Source organism: Dreissena polymorpha, chromosome 5, assembly GCF_020536995.1.
Source record: "Dreissena polymorpha isolate Duluth1 chromosome 5, UMN_Dpol_1.0, whole genome shotgun sequence".
In the NCBI taxonomy this organism is placed as follows: domain Eukaryota; kingdom Metazoa; phylum Mollusca; class Bivalvia; order Myida; family Dreissenidae; genus Dreissena; species Dreissena polymorpha.
The window spans coordinates 84,389,823-84,404,800 of record NC_068359.1 but is presented as its reverse complement, the minus strand read 5'-3'; the positions used below and the strand labels follow the sequence as shown (position 1 = coordinate 84,404,800).

Below are 14,978 nucleotides of genomic sequence, written 5' to 3'. Positions count from 1 at the left end.
GAATGACTGATGTCTGAGCCTTGAATGGTATACTTTACGATGCAGTTATGATCATTTTTATACTCCCAGGGTCCAAAAACAGAATCCTGTAGACCAAAGTCAGTTGTGACGGACAAAACATTAATTGGGCCAAGAGTAAGCAATTTTGTAAAGTTAAAATTTTTGTTGTTGTTTTATTTACATTTGTATTAGCATTGGATTTTTCTATACTTTCCTGTGTGGTAGACTGAGCAACCATATACTTATCCTTTTTAAAAACATCATCTGGTCTTCCTTCCTGCAATATTAATTTTCAACGGATAATTTTCATTGTTTGAAACAGTGAAATTATCAGATTTAATTCACTGATATTTCTCTATAAACCATCGGAAAGCATAAAATAAACATGAATAATTCCAATTGCACTCTGTGAGATAAGATTTTAGCAGCATTTAATACTAAGTCTCTTTCATTTTGATAATCCACAAAGCAACCATGCACATCAACACAGTAATCTTCATTCAAAATGTCAACTCAAGACTTGGAAAGCTTTCATGTGCATCATTGTCTACTCTCACAGCGCTTCCGTTAGTGGACGTCCTGGCGTAAATTACGCCCGAAATTGGCAGTCGTACGTCAATTATGCAAATGGTGGAAGTCCCTTGGGACGTCCGATAATCCGCATGAATGTACGCTATTTTCTAATACACAACACGTTCAAATGTCAACAGTAAATGGGGTTATTCAGACCGTTTTACTCCGCACAAGAGCTACTGTTTTCAATGATTTTCTCAGCGAGTGGCCAATATTGATTTTTCCAGCTCTCAATCAAAGTCTTCTTGGTAAGCGCATCAGCCAATCAGTTCTCAGGCAACCGAATACACGCCGACCCCACGTGAAGCTGTATACAATAATATTAGCAATATAAGCGACCTCTGCATTACGAAGTTTTTATTCAGCAATCAAATATTAGAGTCCACGCTTTCCCGCGGGAAGAATGACGTTACGTTGTGCATGAAGTCTAATTTTGCATGATTTTCATCTGTACACGAAATACACGAGAAATGTTTTTGTTGCTAGAATTTTCGTAACTTTCCGTGAATAGTAAAATCCTGATTTTTTGGATAATACTTTGATTATACGCATTTGAAAATAAGCAGTCTGCATAATAAACCCATCCCCTGATCGCCAATGCGATGAAATCTCGGCTCTGGAGATAGCAAATAAACCGACAAATTATCAATTTACGAAAATTTGTTCGCGTGCGCGATCATTTGAGAACGAATTCGGCATTTCGGAAATGTTCATTTTGGTACCGATTTTCTCCGGTATTTTATTTATTTATTTCTGATTTGTTAGCAGATGGTAATGACATGGACTGCAATTGACGAAATATCTTCGCTAGTTTCTCTCAAATCGCGTCACGTGATTAACGCATGTCAATGGGAATTCCACCCATCCCATAATTCAACGTGTGGTATAATGGCGGATGGGTAGCAGACGTCAACTATGTCCGTATTTATGGGTTGTGAAAATAGAATCGTAATACTACTGGATGATCGCGGGTAATAGGATAGAGTTGGAACATGTACCGTGTATTAAAATTCTAAATCCTAAAATTAACAGTGGGACTTTGAAATTTATGTCTGGGACGTCCAAAATTTTAGGCTTGGAATTCAGGACTTCCCAACTTTAAAAGCTAACGGACGCGCTGCTCTCATCTCAAACTGTATTATCGACGCGACTATTCATGGTAGACGGAGCACCTTCATGGACATGTTTGGTCGACATAATTGAAAACCACACCCATGTCAGGTGTTTCTTTCCTTAAAAATTTGGGGGCCTTTTCTTCCGATTTCCAATGGTCATTACATAAAAAATCAAAAGAAGGCGACTTAAGGGGTGTATTGAAGCTTCGGAAGCAAAAAAAGCCTTTATGTGTAAAAAATTCACACCACATGAATTCATTCAACCAGATTCTCAAGAACCAATAACCAAGCATGGTTTTGTCAATAATTCATGAACCTATAAGCTCATGCGTAAATGGACTGTGAATCTGAATCGGTTAAAAACCTTCAGGTTCATTGTCCGGGAGAACAGCTGAGCCATGGACAACAGCAATAGCCCTGGCTTGAACTAATTAATTTAACAAATAAGGAGTTATGTAAGATAAAATTTTAGAAATAGGGGATAAAATAATAATTAATTTTAAAATAGGGGGCAAAATAAGAATTTGACCAAAATGTTATCTGGAGCTCTGGTACAAGTGCGTAGCATGTCAGACTCAGGACTCCAATAATTTACTTTTTTATCAACTTGCAAAAAAATTGCAAGTTGTTAAAATTTTAACTCGCATTTTTTTCTTTCGGCTTGCAATACAAGTTGGTTACAATCAAAGCGCAAGCCACGAGACTGATACAAGCACTTGTAACAATTGACTTGCGTAACATTCCTTTTATTATATACAAAATTGAATCATTTAATTTAAAAACAAGAGCCGTCTCCATCGGAAGACATATCATCTACTGAATGTCATAACTAGGGTAACTGACATTTTGTGAATTGTTCAAGAATATATATTTTCCGATATTTTCTGACATACAGTAAGAGCACTTACGTTATTTGTTGAATTCAAAATATTTCAGTGTTGAAATTATGATATAATTACTGCTCCTTGTTTAATTTTTTAATTAAAAATAAAGACATCAATTTGGAGTTTTTTTTCGTTTTTCAAGTGTTATAATAATACTATTACAAAATTTGAATACGAAAAATTTATATTTTAATTGAACAGTTTTTTTGCTTCTCTTCAAAATATAACAAAATGTCAGTAACGCTACTTTTTACATTCAGAAAATGACACGTGTTGTAATGTCAATTTCGAAAATTTGGTAAAAAACATTATTTCCACCTTATGGAAAACAGCCCCAGCGAATATTTGATCTGAACACCCATCGCGGGGGTCGTTTGGTAAGCGAACACCGTAAATGAACACCGCAACGAGTGGCGTTTGTCAAAGTACACGTTGCCTGTACTGTACGTCATTCTAAATGCAACAAATGAAAAAATGTTTTACATGATTGGAGTATTCATAAATAACTCGGTATATTGCCTCTTTTGCCTAGAAACTTTTCTGGAAATAGCTTGTGGAATTCCAAATTTCGCCATAGTTTTACTACCGGACACCAGGTCTGTCAATATTAGAATCATTTCCGGATTTTCCAAATTATTACCAGAACAATCCGAGGACCGACGGTATTTCGGAAAGACTGCACTGGGGGCCATGATTTTTCACTGATCTGGACCATTTTCGAACTCGTCCGAGATATCAATAAAACCAATGTTTTCACCAACTTCATGATAATTGGGCAAAATTGTGACTTCTAGTCTGTTTACAAGGTTTTTCTTGTTTTTGACCTACTTTTTGACCCAGCATGACCCAGTTTCAATCTCAATCAGGACATCATTGGAACAAATGTTCTGACCAAGTTTCATGAAGATCGGACAAAAAATGTGGCCTCTAGACTGTTTACAATCAAATGTGGACGGACGACGGACGGACAGACGACGGATCAAGAACCAATCACAAAAGCTCACCTGAGCAATCAAGTGAGCTTAAAAGTGAAAATGTATAAAAATGTCGGTTACATTACTTATAACATTCAACACTTTTTCGAAACCTAAACCAAGATTTTAAAAGCTAAACACGGACCCTAAGTTCAAGGTCAAGGTCAAAGGGGTCAAAATTTGTGTGTGTATGGAAAGGCCTTGTCCATATACACATGCATACCAACTGTGAAGGTTAAATGTGAAGTTACATACAAATTATAAGAAATTTTAAATCTAAACGTAAAAGTGTGACGGAAGGACAGACGGACAGACAGTGCACTATAATTATGCACTCCTTCGGGGGAATAAAAAATGAGTTTAAGCATTCATAATTAACGAAGAATGAATGCTCTTATAATTTTCTTTTTTCAAAGTTACTTCATTAAAGTAGTCCGGCTAGTATGGTTATATGGAATTGGAAAACTTGTTAGTAGTGTAATACGGGAATTATTTCTGTGCACAGGGCCCTCAATCTATCAAATCTGCCGCCGAATTTCGGCGGCAGTCCCCCACCTGAAAAGTATACTTTTTTCCCCTTTTGGGGAAAAAATTCCCCTTAAAAAAAAAAAATGTTTTTTTTTTAATAGAAAGATGTGTCTCCTGATTATTATATCTCAAATCTATTTCAATTTAATTTTTTCAAACATACTAAATTATGAAATATGCAATGAATATAGTGCAAACATGTACAAATGAAATAATGAGAGAGTAAGTAAAAAATCCCCCAAAAAGGGAAACGCCGCGAAAATTCCACCTCCTAAGGGCTGCGGACCCCTTCCCCAAAAGTAATGTGAGGGCCCTGGTGCAGATAAATTTTACTGATTGATACAACTTGTATGTTTTGGGAACATAAAGCAGGTATATTACTAGTGACCTGAAAATTAACAGGGGTCATCTGCCAGTCATCATCAATGTACCTATGAAGTTTCATGATCTTAGGCGTAAGCATTGATGAGTAATCATCCCAAAACCATTTTACTATTAAGAGTCACTGTGACCTTGACTTTTGACCTAGTGACCTGAAAATGATTAGGGTTCATCTGCTAGTCATGATCAATGTTCCTGTTCCCAAGTTTCATGATCCTGGGCATAAGAATTCTTGAGTTATCATCTGGATACCATTTTACTGTGTCCAGTCACTGTGACCTTGACCTAGAGACCTGGAAATCAATGGGGGTCATCGGCCAGTCATGATCAATGTACCTATGAAGTTTGATGATCCTAGGCGTAAGCATTCTTGAGTTATCAACCAGAAACCATTTTACTATTTAGAGTCACTCACTCACTGTGGCCTTTACCTTTGACCAAGTGACCTGAAAATCAATAGGGGTCATCTGCCAGTAATGATCAATGTACCTATGAAGTTTCATGATCCAAGGCCTAAGCATTGTAGAGTTATCGTCCGGAAACCATCTGGTGGACGAACCGACGGACGGACCCACCGACATGTGCAAAACAATATACCCCCTCTTCTTCGACGGGGTGCATAATAAATGTAAATAGTTTAATTTTCTATTATCATTAAAAAAAAATCAATCAACACATATTTCAAGTATTCAGAAAAAAGTCTACATATTAAGTGAAGACAATCATATCGTGTACAGAATGTAATAACTTCTGTAACTAACATTTTGTATATTTTTCAGGAGAGCATATTTTCCGAAATACATTAAGAGCACTTATGCTACTTTTTGCATTCAAAATATTTCAGTGATAAAATTATGGTAAATGCTTCTTTCTTAACTTCGTATTGTTTTTAATGATATCTCAATTTGTAGTTGTGTTTTGTTTTACAAATTTTACTATAACACTGATAATAAAATTGAAATACTCAAAAGTATTTATTATGTTAATAAAACAGATTTTAGCTTCTCCTGAAAATTTAACAAAATGTCATTTACACTACTTATAACATTCAGAAAACAACACGTGTTTGCTTATTTCAATAAGGAAAATTTGGCTAATTTTTTTTTAAATGAGCAACTAATTTATTCCAGAGTGAGGGGGCCAGGGCCGCTACACTAAACAGATAAAGCGCTGTTGTCAAGTAAGTAAGTATTAAGGTAAGTATTCATACCTTTTTCTGTTGAAACTGTCGTTTCTTTGGTCTCCCACGCCCGCGGGTATTTCCAGTTCTGTTGTTATTCATAATTGTTTTGAATCTATTGAGAAAAAAAATATGGGTTTATATCTACATGTACAACTGTTTAGGAAGTGACTACAGGTATGGATCCGTACCTCTAGAATCTCGTTCTAGGGGTATGGATCCGTACTTCTAGCCAAAACCACTAGGGTTTTGCTACAGGTACGGACCTCCCGTTTTCACATATTATATGCCCTTTTTCATAGTTAAATTGTTCCACACGTATGTTAGATCAATAACAACAAAGTATTTACATTAATTTTAAATCAAATGCAATTTATCCGGTCGAGAGGACTTGTTTGTTTACATTGTTCAGGTCAGCAATAATAACCGAGTAACACCGGTTATGGTATAATCTATAACTGCTTCTGTACATAGTGAAAGCGTTGTCGTCTCGCGGATGGGAGCATTTTAATTTAATAATTGTTAAAAAAATAAATAATCTTATGATAAGACAAAAAATATTACCTTTCTGTATTTCAATACTGAATGTATTATACTTACGTTGTTAAATAAAATGCTCTGCCTCGAAATGTATCATTTTAAATTAAATTGAAGTATTTGGAGGAATTGCTGATTTGAAGAACTTTTATATAATAACTTTAATTATTTGTATTAATTGCTGATTCGATTGAACTTTAAGATATTAAAATGAACAAAGGCAAACTTTACACACGGTAAGGCTTTACAACTTCGGTAGTTTGCATGTGCGTGTACTCAGCGTGTCAAACTTTGAAACATCTACCGAACTGAAACAACGTCTGTTTTCCACGTGTACAGTTAGTAATTGCCTTTATGGAAGTTACTTTCTGCAAACAATTTAAGGTAAGTGTGAACATTTAAATTGTCTTCAATAGGACCAACAGTGTCTTTAATGTGCTTTCTGACGTGCTTTAGCGCATTTTTGGAAATGGTTATTACCTTTAATTACAAATTGAGTGCAATATGAGCACATACCAGCATACAGTATGGTGGCCGTCTCTTTTCGAGTTGGGGAACAATTTCCCTCTTTTCTAAGTCTCCAGAGTAAAATAGAACAATATCAAAGTGCTAACAAAATTCAAATGTACAGACGCAGTTCGCGTTGTCTTGCAGCTGCTAAAAGTAGGTGTCCAAATAGAGTGTTCAAGGAAGAAATAAAATATTGGGAATTATACAGTTGCATAAATGGCAAGAAGCAGTTTAAAGCACGTGGAACCGGTGCTCGCAACCAAAGTTGTCAAGTGATATATATATATATATATATACTGGCATGACATGTGATATGATACTGCGATGTGACAAAATCCACCTTATGGTAAAATATTTGGATTTTGAGTTTTATACTTTTTCGAGTAGTTCAATGATTTCTGATTACAACGGTATGTCTACTTTGTTAATGTGTTCAATATTGATATTGATATGAACTTTTATAAAATATGTTGTTACCGTTTTTGCAAAGCGACGCCGCAAAATTACTGAGGTTATTCATAAAATATTTTAAAATATCAACCGACAGCAGGGGTTTTTCAGCACTGTCTGCGCCTCCGGGAAACGGAGGCATTCCCAAAGCAAACAGACCCGTTCCCAATCGAATATTGATTGCGTTTTTCCTAATTCCAAAATAGATAATCTTCCAAAACCTTAAAAAGTAAACATAATTTATATCGAAAGAGTGACTTCCCTTCCTTCGCAACGTAATAAAACCTTTAGTGACACAGAATTTTTGGTGTATTTGCCGGATGCATTTACACTCAGCGATGACGTTCGAACTGTTCCGCATTATACAAAAGAGTATTTAGAGCCGCACAATACACATTCTATACCATATCTGTAGACACTTATTTTCAATCATGGCTTCGCACATTAGTAAATATAATATTAAAAAACACGAAAAATAAACGCTAAAGGATGTGTAACGACATCATCGATGTTTTCGAAACGCTCAGAATCTTCCGAAATTACTGCCGCGAGTAACCCTGAACATACAGGCTCGTACTACGCAGCAAAATGTAACAGCAACAGAAGTAATGCCAGGGCTGTCAATCACAAAATCTGCAACTGAATGCTCAGAGCCTTGTAAGAAAGTTGTAGTTCAATCGTCATTTAATACAATTAAAGAATTAAATGAAATACCCATGGCTCTATTTTAGCTCGGCCAAAAATGTTGCTGTAACTTGTGTTTGGGCAGTGTTTGTTTTGCATGGGTTTATATAAAGAAAAATGTTATACCACAGACTTATTTAACCCTTTCCCCGATAGATGCGTGTAATCCCGAGTCTATCGATTCCCCGATACATGCATTTATTACCGTCTCTATCGATTACCGCATACATGCGAATTTGTCCTTGTCTATCCATTACCCGATAACAGGGCTCAACATTAACAGTTGTCCTATTGCCCCTGGCAAGTAAAAGTTGGGTCCGGGCAAGTTATTTTATAATCTAGTTGTCCGCCCGGGCAAGTGCAAAAAAGAACAAAGAGCATTTAATTTAGACTTTAATTGCAGTAATCATTTTGTTAAATGTTCAAAAGAAAAAAGGTTTTGTGGTGTATCATCTTGATCTTTATTAAAAATTATGAGATTTACAGTTAATGTGATATTTCATGTTTGGGCAAGCAGCTTTACGTTCAGGGCAAGTAGATTTTGTAAGTACTGGTAATGGTTTTTCAGTTAATGTTGAGCCCTGCGATAATCCCGTATATTCCCAATGTCCATTTTCAAATGCAAATTCTGATTGATATTGACGACAAAGTGCTTAAAAAACTCATTAACACAAACATCGGACATTTTTCTAAAGTATCACATGAATTTCGGCATATGTTTATATTTAAAGATCTGATCAAATAGGTGTCCAATCGGTACAAGGGTAGTCCAACACGCGTAAATAAATTAATGTGGTGTGCGCGCATCGTGTACAGTTAATGTTCTGTTACAAATTGTAGCCAGAAATAAATACATGTATATGCCCATGATATTTTCGTGCCAAGTCTTTGTTTGGACAAAAAGCGTGCGAAAATAGGCGTGAGTGTATTTATTTAAACACAAAAACTGCTTAGCGCAGCTAACGATGTAAAAGCTTCGTATTGAATTTCAATTTAAGTATCGGGGTATCTTGCAAATGATTTATACATTTCCTTGAATAAAATAAACGCTGTATCATTATCATTTTTTAGTTCGTTAAATATTGCAACAATTATTGTACTGTATCTGATTGCACACAAAGTGCCGTGTGCAGTTCATGAATATTCTTTTACAACGACCAATTAACAGCGTCATCTATATTTAAATTTTATGCAATATGTACAAGTCATTTTCTGGAAATTTGGGAGAAAGTAAAAGTGATTTTTCGAAAATAAACCGCTTTTTTTTCCATTTAATTTGTCATAATTATTTATATTTTATGTTGTCTGTGTATGTTTGTTTGGTTCTCATTTATCTTATGAAAATTAATATCGTAATAATAAAGTTTAAAGCAAGTCCCATTTCCGAGATCATTTACGAGAATTACTTCGATTTATTTAATGCTTTCCGGTGGTTTATAGAGAAATATCAGTGAATTAAAACTGATAATTTCACTGTTTCAAACAGTGAAAATTATCAGTGAGAATTATCGATAATTTTCATTGTTTACTGTGAAATGACGTCATTTTTTTGACGAAATGACGTCATTATCCCAGCAAAATTCGTTAGTTAAACTCTTGAACAATGTATATAAACTGTGAAAAATGCATTAAATAAAAAGAAAATTTGTTGGATTCGGTGGATTATCGACTTTAATTCACTCGTGATCATAGAAAACATATATTTTCACTCGTGGCTGCGCCACTCGTGAAAATATTATTTTCTATGATCACTCGTGAATTAAAATCGATAATCCACCGGATCCAACAAATATCCTCTATATATTTACTGACATATAAAATAATGGTTTTGACAGACGACACGTGCTTATCTAAAGATATTATCGCTGCTTGATTGAGCAATAAAACAAAGACGCCGTCGGCGGTTTTCAGTAGGCCTTTTGTACTGACCAACATAATAATTAATCATGCATTACATTTAGGGATAAAACACACTGGATACTAGACACTGGGCAATAAAACGCAACATAAATGCAATAAATAGAGGCATTTTGACAGCAGACTGTTGAAACTCAGTACGAATTTCCACACGACCAATCTGAATGAAATTTGATCGTCTGTCTTGTAATGAATAAAGGGAAATCAACATACAAAATAACATAATTAAAATAAAAAATAACTTACAATTTGATTGCTATCGTTTTTCTAGGTTTATATAAAGTAATTGTTGAAGAAATCACGGTTATCGATCACGCTACCAGCTTAATCGAATTTTCCAATATGGCGCCGCTATTTCGACCTCTGGCCTAGTTGAAAATTCCCAAACACGTGCTTTTTAATGTTAAATGCAACGTACTTTATATCGTTTCCAATTTATAATTCTGGTACCAAAAGAAACATCAGAGCTAATATTTTGTGATTTTCTATGCAAAATAATAAAAAAACATTATATTTTGAAGAAACTTTCATAGACTTTTGGACTACTTTTCGTCGCGTAGAATTAACATAGCACAATTTCGCGAATATCATCGGAAACGTTTTTCATTGGTGAACATAAATATATCATTCATTAATATTCAAATGACCTTGTCAGGTCGCAAATGTGTTGTAAACAACCGGGTGTCAGCGCAGGTACTCGAAAATGCAGTAAACAAAGGAAATGGGACACAGACCAAAGACCTATCAATATACAATATATGTATATTGATAGGTCTTTGCACAGACGTTGTACTTGAATCCAATATAGATTGTTAAGCAGCGAATATAAACTAAATATTATTAAAATTTATATCATATTAAAGAGAATTTATTTTTCTTTCAATCTGCATTTATATTATTTTGATTTTATTTAAGATACTTTATAAAAATAACTTGCAATGGAACCACTATGCAGATTAGCTGATTTTCTTAGATCTTTCACTGATAAGATAAGATCTGCTGGGGTTGCTAATATTAATAATATATAGGTTTCATTCAATCGTAATACACATACATATAATTAAATTTTGTTTAATCACAGAGGTTTGTGATATTAAAAATAGTACGACGTTGTGTCAGAAATAAAAGTATTGACGGTTGAGTGTTGATTTTCCATTAAAATGTAAACAAACTTATGAGTGTTATTATACTGTCCCAGTATAATATATTAATAAATGTGATATAAAAATACATATTCACTCGTGTATTTATTAACTTTGAAGTAAACACCCCCAGTGTGCTAATGTTTGTATCCCTACCGAGATGCATGCAAAATGCAAGTTCAAATAAGCCAAGCTTTAAAAAAAGTTTGTAGCTTTTAATTACAACTTCGCTGAAATGGTATATGAAATAAATTTTAACCTTTTAAATCTGCACGTAAAGCCAATAAATCTGCGCAGATTTTTGTTAATATTGACAATAAACTGCATGTTTTCTTACCGTTAGTATCTGACAGTCCGTTGGTCACTTTGTGGAAGATCTTGCAATTAGTCCGTTTAAGTTATTATTGCCTTACACTTTTCAATATAAATTTATGAACTTTAAACAAAATGAGTAACTATCTAACTATTTAACTGACTAACACGCGCGTTTTTTTTCCCAATATCCGAGACATATTACTTTCGCGCTTTGCCCTGAATGTCTGGCTTTTAAAGTTTACCGCTTTTTTTGCGAATACAATGACGTTTACATATGAATTGGCCAATGAAAATTTCGGAGGGATGACGTAAGGCGCCAAAACTGGCGCGTGGTTTTTCCCGGTATAGACCCAATGTGTCAACGCTGTAAATGCGCGCTTAGCATTGTGGGAAACGGACTATTTCCAGCATGGCGCCCGTAAACATTATGAACACGGAAGTAAAAATAGTAATTAATTATTATCAAAAACAGGCCTCATCAAACCGGGTCAGCCATGATATATTCTTGGATGCAGTTTGTGCTTCAAAAGGAGCTACTATTCATGCCAGCCTATCGATGTAATATTCACTAATCACGTTGCAATGACGGTTATCTTCGAAATAATAAATACATATTTACAATTTAATACCTGCAGTCCTGTTGAATTTTGAGGACGTCATCGATTCAAAATAAACGGATGTGAACATTGCAAGGAATCTAACATACATGTTATTTGTGAGAGGATTATTTAGGGATGAAATCAAATGGAAGTTAATGGATTAAACATTTGAAGGAGGTCGTCATGGTATCATCATGTCTCATCATGAACATTTGGCACTTTCATATATTTATTGATCAGTAGATACTGAAAATGCTAAATGTGCTAATCGCAATATCAAACTCAAAGTAAAACAGGTAGGATTTTTACAGCTTTGTTTTTCTTAACATAATATTGTATGTTTTCCATTCAATGTTTATGCTCATTTTTATATAATTTACTAAATGTATTCATAACCAGAATAGTTTATGAATGTATAAACAAAAAGATACATTAACAGCATGTTTAACTATTTAATAAATATGCTTAGCTTAGTCTTTTGGTACTCTTCTTTCATGTTTATTTTTTTTTCCAAATTACTAAAACTTTTTTGATAGCAAGAACAAATTGATTCAGTACAATGAATTGCATTTGCAATGTTATAGTGGGAACAATATTTGATTAACTCAAATTTGACTAAATCAACATTCGAGTCAAATTAATCAAAGTTGTTTGCACAGATAATTATTGCCCATTCATACTGCTATGAATTAATGGACTATAACACCTATATAATATATAGGTGGTACATAAAGCTTCAAAGTGGTACATAAAAGGCTTGGTACATAAAAGGACTGGTACATAAGGTGTCACATTGAGCTAAAGAAACTTCAGCGTACAGTTTATATAGTATTGACAGACATGTACTACTACTAGTCGCCTTGAAAGTCGCACCAGTCAAAAATCATAAAAAGCGACATTTAAAGTTTTGGTAGCCAGAACTAGGTATCAGTGTTTCAATAATGTAGTGTTTCCTAATTATGTATTGCTTAGGTTGTTTTGTTTCGAATTTGCATTTTTTTTAGAGCATCTTCAGTCATTTTGCAAAGTCCATGTTTTTTTTGTAATAAGGTAAATTATGTTGCACATGGAAATGCGTGGTAAGTAATAGTAGTAGTAGTAGTAATAGTAGTATTAGTAGTAGTAGTAGTAGTTATTGTTGTTCTTGTTGTAGTAGTTAATTAATTAGTAGTATTAGCAGTAGTAGTAGTTGTAATCGTTGTGTTTTTATTTGTATTGAATTCTGCTCATACAACACAATGATGCAGCTGCTAATGATGATGATAATGAATATGATAATGCTGCTGATGATTGTGATGATGATTATATGATGGGACTTAGGTCTCAGAAAATTTGTGAGGTTTAAACACAAAACCTGCTGGATAATAAAACCATTTTATGACAAAAGAGCTAGATTATAGAGTATATAATAAGTATAAAATTGGAAAAGTTACCATTCAATGATCACGTGGGCTTCATCAACAGCAATGCATGAAACAGTTATATGATATCTTTTTGAAATGTACTCAATATTGCTCTTCCAATTGTTGTGCTCAGAAATGCTTCTGGTTGGGCATACACCAATGAGTACTTTCCTTCAATTATTTCTTTTATATTTCTAAAGGCCCATTAACAATACTGTCACCCTTAGCAGGATTAACGCACGATCTCCCCCCCACCCAAGATGTTTCCTCACCAGACATTTTCCCCCATGACGTTTTTTCCACAAGCATTTCCCTCCCCCATTTTAGTTTTAGTGCTGATGCTTCCCCCCCCAATAAATGTATAATTGTTTGGTTGAAGTATAATCTTGATTTATTATCAAAATGATTATATTCCTTATGAAATCTTTAATTAACTTTATCTATGAAGCAGCTTGTTTGTTGTTTTCTTTGGATTTAGAGTTCATATTTTTTTGTTAAACTGTTTAAGGAATGCATTTAAATCATTTGTAAATGCATCTTGGTGTACTATTGGAATAAATGGAATATTCTCAAAATCTCACTGAGTATCTTATACATGTTGTTGTTTTAAATCCAATAAAATAGGATCAATTGATGAATTATTTCAGTTTAAGTAAACTTGGGCTGGGTTGTGGAACTGTAGTTATTTGTTGTTTTTTAATCCAATAAAATAGGGTCATTTGGTGGAATTCATGCATTAATATGTATATAATCCAATTATTGGATGTCACTGAAATTTTCATTTTTACTTATAGCTAATATAGACTAATTTAAACAGAATTGCACTGTCCTTGCACATTATTTCATTATAAATAATATAATTAGCAAATGTAATCACATATTGATATTTTAATAATTTAACTAAATGATATTAATAATATTTAAATTTGCACCAAAAAAACTAGGGTAGGTAGGTAGGTAGCCTAGGGAATTTTATTTTATTTTGAAATTATCAGTGCTGACAGTGAAACATATTTTTATAGCTTCTTCAACATCAGTTTTTCATTTTATGACCTGCAACAGATTCTATGCTTCTTTATATTACTATGGTAAGTCATAGAAGTGTTATATATTTTTCAATGATAGAATGTGCTTATCTCATCTAATGAATGACTATCCACCTTTTAAGATGTCACCTAATCTAAATGCATTAATACAATAGTTGTAATTAATATAAATTGTTATATTTGTAACATACTATTCCACTAAAAATTACCATTAAAGAACATCAATGCTGTGCTTTTACTAAATTTTTCAATGATCTCAATTATTGAAAGAATTTTTTTTATCAGGCACTTATAAAAAAAATGTGTGTACTAAAACAATTGGTTATGAACAAAAATTGGGTACAAACTATTTTGGGTACCATTTTTTTTATAAGGAAATATCGGGTACCTGAAAGTATACCGGGGTACCAAAAAGTATCATTTGAAAAGAGGGCCATGATGGCCCTGTATCGCTCCACTGTTTTTTCTTTGCCAAAAAACGTTCAATGCGCATGGGTTGAAATGTACTCAAGCATGTGACTTTCTCTTTCTATCCATAAATCAGTGAGTAATACTCAATTAAAGCTAGGCACGGCGTATAAAATCAAAACCACTGGGCCAAATCTGCTGAAACTTGGCTGCATTATAGATTATGGTTGAAACAAGCTACAGAATGAGCACTTTTGAACCTGAAAGCGTAAAACATTAACCGATAATGGACAGCACAAAATGGGTCATTTTGTACAAAAATTTAAACTTTA

General features: G+C 33.8%; 1 long non-coding RNA gene across 1 annotated transcript; it reads right to left on the bottom strand.

The window, feature by feature from the left end:
• Window positions 1-743: 743 nt before the first annotated feature.
• LOC127882049 (uncharacterized) lies at window positions 744-11,458 on the bottom strand. Its single transcript, XR_008050390.1, has 3 exons — window positions 11,213-11,458; window positions 5,666-5,750; window positions 744-880 (listed from the first exon to the last, which is right to left on the bottom strand). It is a non-coding gene; the product is annotated as an uncharacterized LOC127882049 (long non-coding RNA).
• Window positions 11,459-14,978: the final 3,520 nt, after the last annotated feature.